This window comes from Oryzias melastigma, linkage group LG17 (genome assembly GCF_002922805.2).
Source record: "Oryzias melastigma strain HK-1 linkage group LG17, ASM292280v2, whole genome shotgun sequence".
Taxonomy (NCBI): domain Eukaryota; kingdom Metazoa; phylum Chordata; class Actinopteri; order Beloniformes; family Adrianichthyidae; genus Oryzias; species Oryzias melastigma.
In genome coordinates this window covers 21,390,919-21,399,347 of record NC_050528.1, presented here as the reverse complement: position 1 = coordinate 21,399,347, position 8,429 = coordinate 21,390,919, and the positions used below count along the sequence as shown (strand labels likewise).

Genomic DNA, 8,429 nt, shown 5'->3' with positions numbered 1-8,429 from the left:
GAGCATGCTTGTATTTGGACAATGTGCCGTCACCGATCTGCATCTGCTGCAACTTCTAGAGGACATGGAAATGGAGCGGCGGCGGGAGAGAAAAAATGCCTTTTGTGACAGATCAATGTACAGAGTTTATTTTTGGCCTCACTTCTGTGTCATTCTTTTCTTTCTCCTATCAGGACTAAAGCCTTTAGTGTCTTCTCAGACGTGTTGTGCGGTCGCACCGCCGCGAGGCAAGCCGGCGTCGGAAAGCATGTGAACAGAAGAGATGCTCATTTCTCTCTTTTACGTTTTTTTTTTATTTGTACTTTTTAAAGTTCAGTGTTTATATCTCATTGCCATAGATTCCCAGTTCCTCCCTCACAGGAACCGTTCTGGATTTGAAGCAATGCGTTTTTGGTGTGTTTTAGGGTAGAGCTGCATCCTTTTGTTGTCTTAAAGCACAGTGACACGAGTGCACATCAGCAGCCTTGTTACCACAAAGTCAACTTGTGCAAAAAAAACAAAACAAAAAAAAAAGCTGCAGGGACTTTTTGCATCACCAGAATGGAAACAAAGACTGTAGAATAACTCCTTATCCTAATAGTTTGATCATGTCCTTAACTCAGAAGCGCCAGTCCGCTGCCTTTAATGTGATGCGTTCACTGACAGCATTATCTCCTTCCTGTGTGTTCACCCACAACCACAGTTTTTTTTTTCTTAGTTTTCCTTGTATTTCTTTCATTTTTAGGAGAGTACTGTTTGCTGGTAGAAACGTAGTTCACCTACTGTTCCCCTGTTTGTTTTTGTTTTGGGCTTGCATTTTTACTTAAGGGAAAAATTGAAAGTGTTTGTTGCCTCTTTGTGCTACTGATTATGACAAGGTATTTCCAGTATTTGTTGCCACAGAAGTATCATAGCTTATCATTAACACTTTTTTTTTTGGTAATTTTGTTTGTGGAACTTCTTGAGCTACTGTCTGTAAAGCGAGAATTTATTACTATTTATGTAACGCTACTACCATTTTATATTGATTTGTGTTGAAATCTCAGTGCTTTTCTATGAATAAAGTGTGAAACACGTTAAAAAGGAAGCCATTTTTAAACGTGTTTGATCAGTTGCTGCTTATTTCTGTTAAGGTTTGAAATTATCTGATAATTTGACATATTGCGATATGCATTATATCTGGCATATATACAAAGACTGATTCAGAAAAAATTTTTTCACTTTTTTTTTTTTTTTTTTTTAAAGATTATGGCTTGGAAAAAAATCTATCAATTTGCCTTTAATTGTATTAAAATGGTTGACGCTCCGTGCATGACCCCCACTGGTTCTTATATCTGAGCCACTACAAAGAACCGCAATCCGCATTTTAATTCAACACTGGCAGCAACGTGGCAGAGTTTCACTTTGGTACCTGTCTTAAGTAAAAACTAAGTATTACACATCTCATAACAACAAAAACCACAAGGTTGATGCTGAAGGATGCTCATAAATTAAATATCATCTTGTCACCATTTTAAATCAATACAAGTATCACCAAATGAAATATTGCGATTATTCGCCAAATCGATTTTTCCTTTCATTCCTACTTCGACTATATGTTTGTTTACTATGTTTGTAGCAATCTACATTTTCACCAAATGATTTTTTCAAAATGGTGTTTTTTTCTGTTGGTTTTATCTCCATAGCAACCATAATACTTTTTGGTCACCTGGGGGTGACGAACAGTCCTAGGTCATTTTATAAGAATCGGCAAAAGTGAACTTTTTGGATTTCCTTGGCAACTGAAGGTTTTGTTAGCCACGCCCTCATTCCTAATATGCTTATCGTACATCATATTGTTTCACTCAGCTTGAGCTGAAGTTTCCTAATATTCTGGGGGGAAAAAATGCATGGGCAAAAGCAGAACGTCACTTCGCTTGCTTGCTTCACACGCTAACGCAATTCAAAATGTATTTTACAAAATTTTATTTCCAGGTATCTTCACAAAGATGCTAGATTTAAATCCCTTGAAGTTTAAATTTGTAGAATGTCCTGAAGGTGATTTTTTTTTTTGAATTTTCTCCCAAAATTCAAGATGATGGCCTTTGACCTTTGACCTTTCCGAGGTCAAACGTCAACGAAACCTCTGTTATGGTTGCAAACTTTTTTCTTTGAACACTTAACATTCATCAATATAAAACAGTTTCAATACAACAAATCAGTTACATCCATATACTTTGTTACTTTTTCTTTAATGTACGTTTAGCCCATAGTGTTCACACTGGACCAGCAGGGAGGGGCTTCTTCTACCTCTTCTTTCTCTACTGTTTATTAGCTCATGTCCACCACTGAAAAAGGCTTGGTGAGAAATGTTTGTGAATATAAAAGAATGTTATCTGTACCTCACTAGCATATCAGAGTCTCTGATTGGTCAACCTGGTTTAACCTTAAACATGCGTTTCATGGCCCCAAAACAGTTGTAAAAATTGTATCTGGGTGAAAGTTTAGAGTGTGGAACCCTAAAACACACAAACTTCTCATTGGACGTGGCATGTTGTCGAGGGTGGTGTGAATGTATATCTTAGAATTTAAGTCTTAAAAATTCAATTTTTTTACCCACACATGAGCAGACGTGGTACAATCCGAGCATTTTCACCCATCCAACCAATCAGGATTAGTGCTAAATGAACAAAATAGAGGGGGATCCAGCTCCATTAATCTTCCTCCCATTTGCCTCTAATCAGAATATTCTTCCTCCATCCCTCCTTCCCTACTTTATTCTCATTCATTAGAGCTTTCTGCAGCACCGTATATAACTAGACAATCGCGCCATCAAGAAGTGTGCCTGTGTGTGTGCAAGTAGGTGCAGATCTAAACTGATTGGCCGATGATAAACGAGCAGATTTATAATAATTATCCAGTCAGACGGACGGATGGAGTGATTGCTCTGCGGCTGGTCTTTTTCTCCTTCAGTTGGTCTTGTGCTATCATTCTTTCCTCCCATCTTTTTTTAAAGACACTCACTCCTGCAAAGCCTAAAACTGGAGGCGAGGCGCTGCATGAGAACATCTGTGCAACACATCCACATGTTCTTGAAGGACTGGGATAACAGGACGTCCTGCTGACACCGTCCCAATTTAGAACCAGTCATCTGTTATACCTGGAATACGATGCAGAAGCTGAAGTTTTCCTATTATGCTTCTAGGAAACAGACGTTTTTAAACCATTTTGGAGTCGGACATCAGACTATGGTCTTCTTAATTTTCAGCAAAGCAGTTATTATTTTAGCTAAATTTGTTATCATTCTTTTTGGTGACTTTTTAGAGGAGAATATGTTTTTATTTATTTATTTTTTGAGTCTGTTAATTTAGTCAGAGTTGTGTAAAAAAAAAAAAAAATCATTGTTAAATTCATTGTAAGTTTTGTTTCACAAAGTTGTCTCATTGGCTTTATTAAAAATTAATAAACTGCATCCACTGCTGCCTGATGCAAATAAACCTCTGGTAAAAAAAGTCAACTTATTATTCATCGCCAAATATCTTAAACATCTTGATAACTCTAAAAACTCGTGCTATAACTCCATCTGAGCCGCACACTAAACTGACATCTGACATGAAATCTGTTCTCCGCATTTGACCCATCTCCTGGGGGAGCGGTGAGCTGCAGACTCGGCCGTGCTCAAGAACCATTTGGTGGTTTAACCCCCCAGTCCAACCCTTAATGCAGAGTGTCCAGCACGGAAGCACTGGGTCCCATTTTTAAAAGACTTTGGTATGTTCCAGCCTAGATTTAAACTTCCAGTCTCAGGGCAGACACTCTACTTGCATAACTTTGTGAGATCACAACCGTTTCGGACACTGAAGCTCAGACTTCACGTCCACGCGCGTTTGCTTAGACTTTTCGTTGAAAGTGGCCTCTTGAACGTGTAATCCCAAAATGCACATATACACTCCTTTACATTGTCTCTTCATCAAAGCGGTTGCTTAAACGCATGTTGCTGAGGGCGTTGTGAACGTAGCTTTCTAAATCTACGTCTTCTTTAGCTTATTGCAGGGATGGAGTGTTGTGTGTTGTGTGCCACAACAAAGGCTGGAACAGGAAGGTATTATCAGCAAAGGAGGACGGTTACAGCTGTCAGCATCTGCATTAGTGTGAAGCATCTCAAGGGCTCGAGACTGAAGCCAGAGTTTCACTCCTCCCTCCACAGCCCCCACCATGATAATAACGCCTATCAGTCTCTGTCACAACGGGCCGTGTGTGTTCGTTCATGCATGCGGTCACTGAAAGATATGGTGTGTACGTGCCGGAGTGTGAGGCAGTGTTTGGATGGAAGGGGGGGGGGCGGTCACTGATAAAGCGCTGATAGTGTCCATCCATGACAGATGATGTACAGCTTGCTGTCTCTCCAGGCAGATTGGATTTTCAGGCTTGCTGATTTGCTGAGAGATGGAGCTTGGACCTCCTTCAAAGACACCCACACAAACTCGCACGGCGAAACCCACAAGCATCCGCATCCACCTGTTCAGTCTCTGCACAGAATAAGCAAATAAAAGCCCACACACAATGCGCTGAATTGTGCACACTTTCCCGCACACTAACACAAAAAACCCGCCCAAAATACACACACACACACTTACATATTATTCTCCTGCCAAAGCCTTTAAAGGCAGCCATGTGGAAATTGATCTCCATTTCTAAAGAGCACATATTCATTGTTACAACCTTCACTCTCTTTCACACACAGACTCACAAACACACAGCTTGTCACTTTATTCCCAGATGGCGCCCTGACACACAGTCCCAGTCTCTTCAGCCGTACCTGTCCCCCCCATCATCAGTGATTTTTGTTCATTTGTCTTCTCTATTTATGGGGAAACAACAAAAGCCTCAGTGTTTTGTGTTGTGTGGGTCTGTGTGTGTTTATGCTACAACGCTATCACAAAAGGACAGAGATGAACAGAAGCAGCTGATTTATTTCTCCCTCTTTGTCGGCTGCTTTGAGCTTTGAGCTGTTTTGAAAATATTAATAACGTTGGTTGTTGAATGGCCGGTGGTACTTTAAGGCTCAGTTTGCACATTTTAAGCTGAAGGGGGGATAATAAAAGAGGACGGGCCGTGTTGTGGTGGCCAGAGTTAATGGACACCATGATGCTGCCATAAAGGCAGTGAAAACCCTCAATATATAACGGATTACTGTTTTTCAAAGTATAAGTAGCAGTTTTTTGCATAGTTTGGCTTGAGGTGCGACTTATATGTGATTAAAACAAAAAATAGCAGCTACAGCTAGAGGGCGCTGTATGTATGTGTATCAGTATTGGCAACGTAGAAGAAGAAGTGCCCCTCAGTCTTACATACACATCCGGTATTTCACACAAGTTTAGGGGGCGCTAACAAGCATTTTTTAACACTAGACTGTCGCTACCCAATATTAGTGCATGTACTCACAGTAGGGAAGACGCAAATCTCACAAATTTTGCTCTAGATTTATCTTCCTATTCCAACATATGAACAACTTGTCATATAAAACACGTCTTCAATGGGAATTCTGTCCATAGAGCTTAAAAACAGACTTAAACTTGCTCAACCACCTATGAACGAAATGATTTTAAACACGTGTTTACATAGACCTTTCTTTAAAAATCGTTGCTTAAATGTGCTTTTTCTAGCCCGGTGTGAACGTGGCTTTACACAAGGCTTGGCTGAATTGTTCCAAAGCAACAGAGGATGAAGAATTCAACGGATTTAGTGATTCGAAGTAAACAGTTAAGTTGTTAGCATGTTCTTTATGCTACAATTATCTGAATAATTGTTCATATGTTGCGCTAGTAAACTAGATTCTTCTTATGTCAAGCTAAATAAACACCAATGTGTTATAGTGGTGTAGCGGTCATATATTCCGTCTATTATCGTGATCAATTCCGTTATTGTGTTTTGTCTTTTGTGTTTGTTCCTGTATTTTGTTACATTTCTCCCAAAAGTGCAAATTATAGTTAAAAAAAAACAAAACACATTTGATAAAATGCAACAAATTAAATTATAGTTGCAAGTTATCACTCCAAACAGTAAATATGTAGAACTACTATAAACACATTTTGTTTATTATAATATATTGTTTATCTTAAAAGTGAGGCTAACGGTGAAGCTGAGTGAATCTGTAGACTTAAGGCTATTATAAATGGTGTTCCTCAGAGATCAACACTTAGACCACTGATGTTTTGGACAAATCATTAGCAGCTATTAAATAATGAGTATAATTTTTGAAAAGGAGATATTTTCCCAGATATTACTAGGAGTTTTTCCTGACTCAACCATTGAACTATTCTATTCTTTACATGTTTACGTTACTACATATAAAGGGATACCTTTTTTTCTTTAGTTATTGTGGTAGAATATCCAAAGCAAAGTTTGCAATGGCCGCCATTTTTTTTGTCCTTTTTAAACCAAAAATATGTTTAAAGATCATTTTGATTCCATTAATGTATTTTTTTTTACCAAAAAGTATGAGAAAAGGTATTGTATAATTTTAAATGTTTCAGATGTTTTTTTTTTTTTTTTTAGTTTATAAAAATAAAAAAGGGGTTTAGATGGGATGAGAGCTCTACTGTTTTTAAAAACAGGATTACTATTCTTCAAAGTAATAGTATTGATTTAAAAAAAAAAGTGAAATTATAAGCTAAAAAAACATACTCTGTTTCCACGCTGTCCTGCTAGCTTACAGCCCCTCACACCCCAACCTAATATTACCGGTGCAACAAAAAGGTCGAGCAATATCGGAGCTCTTAAGTCATGCGGTTTTGATCCAGTTTCCAGCTCGTATGAGGAAAACAATGGATCTTTATACCTGCAAGTGGATGCATCAGAATAGAGTCCTCCAGGAAGTTTGTGCCCCGCCCACTGTATTTTCTATATCACTAATAAGCTACTTTAAAAATGTTTTCATCTGCTTCTGATTCACAACAATTTGAACAAAGAAACATTTAGAAACGCCATTTTGATTTTTGAACAACTGTGTAAAGATCAACTTCTGTCAAAACTAGAAATGCTTTTCTTTTTCTAGTCTCCAAGCAAATTGTCCTGTGCCCTCCAATCACCCCGCCCGGTCACATGACGTTTGCAAGAGTTCTACACAACAACCACATCATCATCATCATCATCATCATCATCACCATCAGCAGCAGCAGCAGCAGCAGCAACAACAACAAACGGATTTAGGGGAATCTGCTTATCTTGATGTTCTTAGCCGCCGTCTCTCCTTTGAGCCTGCGTTCCGATTACAGAAATGACGCACGTGATTTGAGTGTAATAACATGTAGCTTTGTGTTGACCCCACTTTTACTAATTTGTTGAATCCACAAAGCAGAACAAAAGAGGATTGTGATTGGAGACGCTGCCTCCAATCGTACAAGTCTTTACACGAAGAAGGGATTTTAGACCCCGCCTCTTTTCAAGCTGTCAATCAAAAAGCTGTTAACCCTTTAACACCTGAGGCGTTTTCAGTGACACTTAAACATAAAATCTTTACCATACTATAACTTTTCAACCCTTCAGAATCTGCTGGAATAATGTTGATCGTGTTAACAATTAAAAATTTACAGTTAAAGTGTAGTAGTACTGTTTATCTATGCGCACACACAATCACACACTGAAATAAAATGTTGTAGTAACTTGAAGATCTCAACATCTTTTATTTTTAACGTAACTCAATCTGGAGTTGTGAACCTACTTTCATCCTGAGATCTCCATAGAAGTCACCAGGAAAGTCGTTTTTGTTGATAAAATGGAGAGAAGAGACATACCAGAAATAAAATATGAAGTAATTTTATATAGTTTTTTTATTCAAAGCAAACAGTAAAAAAAACTCAAGTGCTTTTAGACCCCGACTCTTCTCTAGTTGCCAATCAAAAAACTATTTTGATCATCAGCTCATAAATCTGTTAATCAAAAAAGCTTTCAAATAACCCAAGAAACTTAGATAATTGTAATTATTTAAAGATCGTTTTGAATAAAAATTGTGTTTTTAACATGTTCTTGTTGCATCTTCCAATAATGCTGTACATATATATAAAGACAAATAGGCTTAAAATTGCATTTCTGAGTATTTATCTGTTAAAATTTTGTGTATCAGGAGAATATGAAATAATACATTTGAAAAATCTTGTAGTTGTGACGTAGAAGCTACAATCGGCGGTCCAAAAGCTCCTTGCTCCGTTTCATTCTGATGCATCCACTTGTAGATAAATAGATCCATGTACGTCTTCATGTTCCTTGGCTCAAATAGGTCTAATATTGCATTTTTGTTCCACGGCTAACGTAGCTTGAGGTTGTGACGGGCTATAAGCTAGCAGGAAAGAGTACAAATAAAGGGATGATGGGAAAAGAGAGCAGGCTTACTCCCTGCCCACAACACAGAGGGGGATTTCTAACGGACTGCAGAAAATATGTCTTAGAAAACAACACAGATTTTTTTTTTT

The 8,429-nt window shown here is 38.1% G+C and overlaps 1 protein-coding gene across 1 annotated transcript in view; it reads left to right on the top strand.

Annotated features, from left to right (window-relative positions):
- The window catches only part of zswim5 (zinc finger, SWIM-type containing 5), a gene marked incomplete in the record, with an annotated part of 71,709 nt that extends 70,643 nt beyond the window's left edge, over nt 1–1,066 (top strand). Inside the window, 1 exon segment of the mRNA XM_024273737.2 lies at nt 1–1,066.
- Between the last annotated feature and the right edge of the window lie 7,363 nt (nt 1,067–8,429).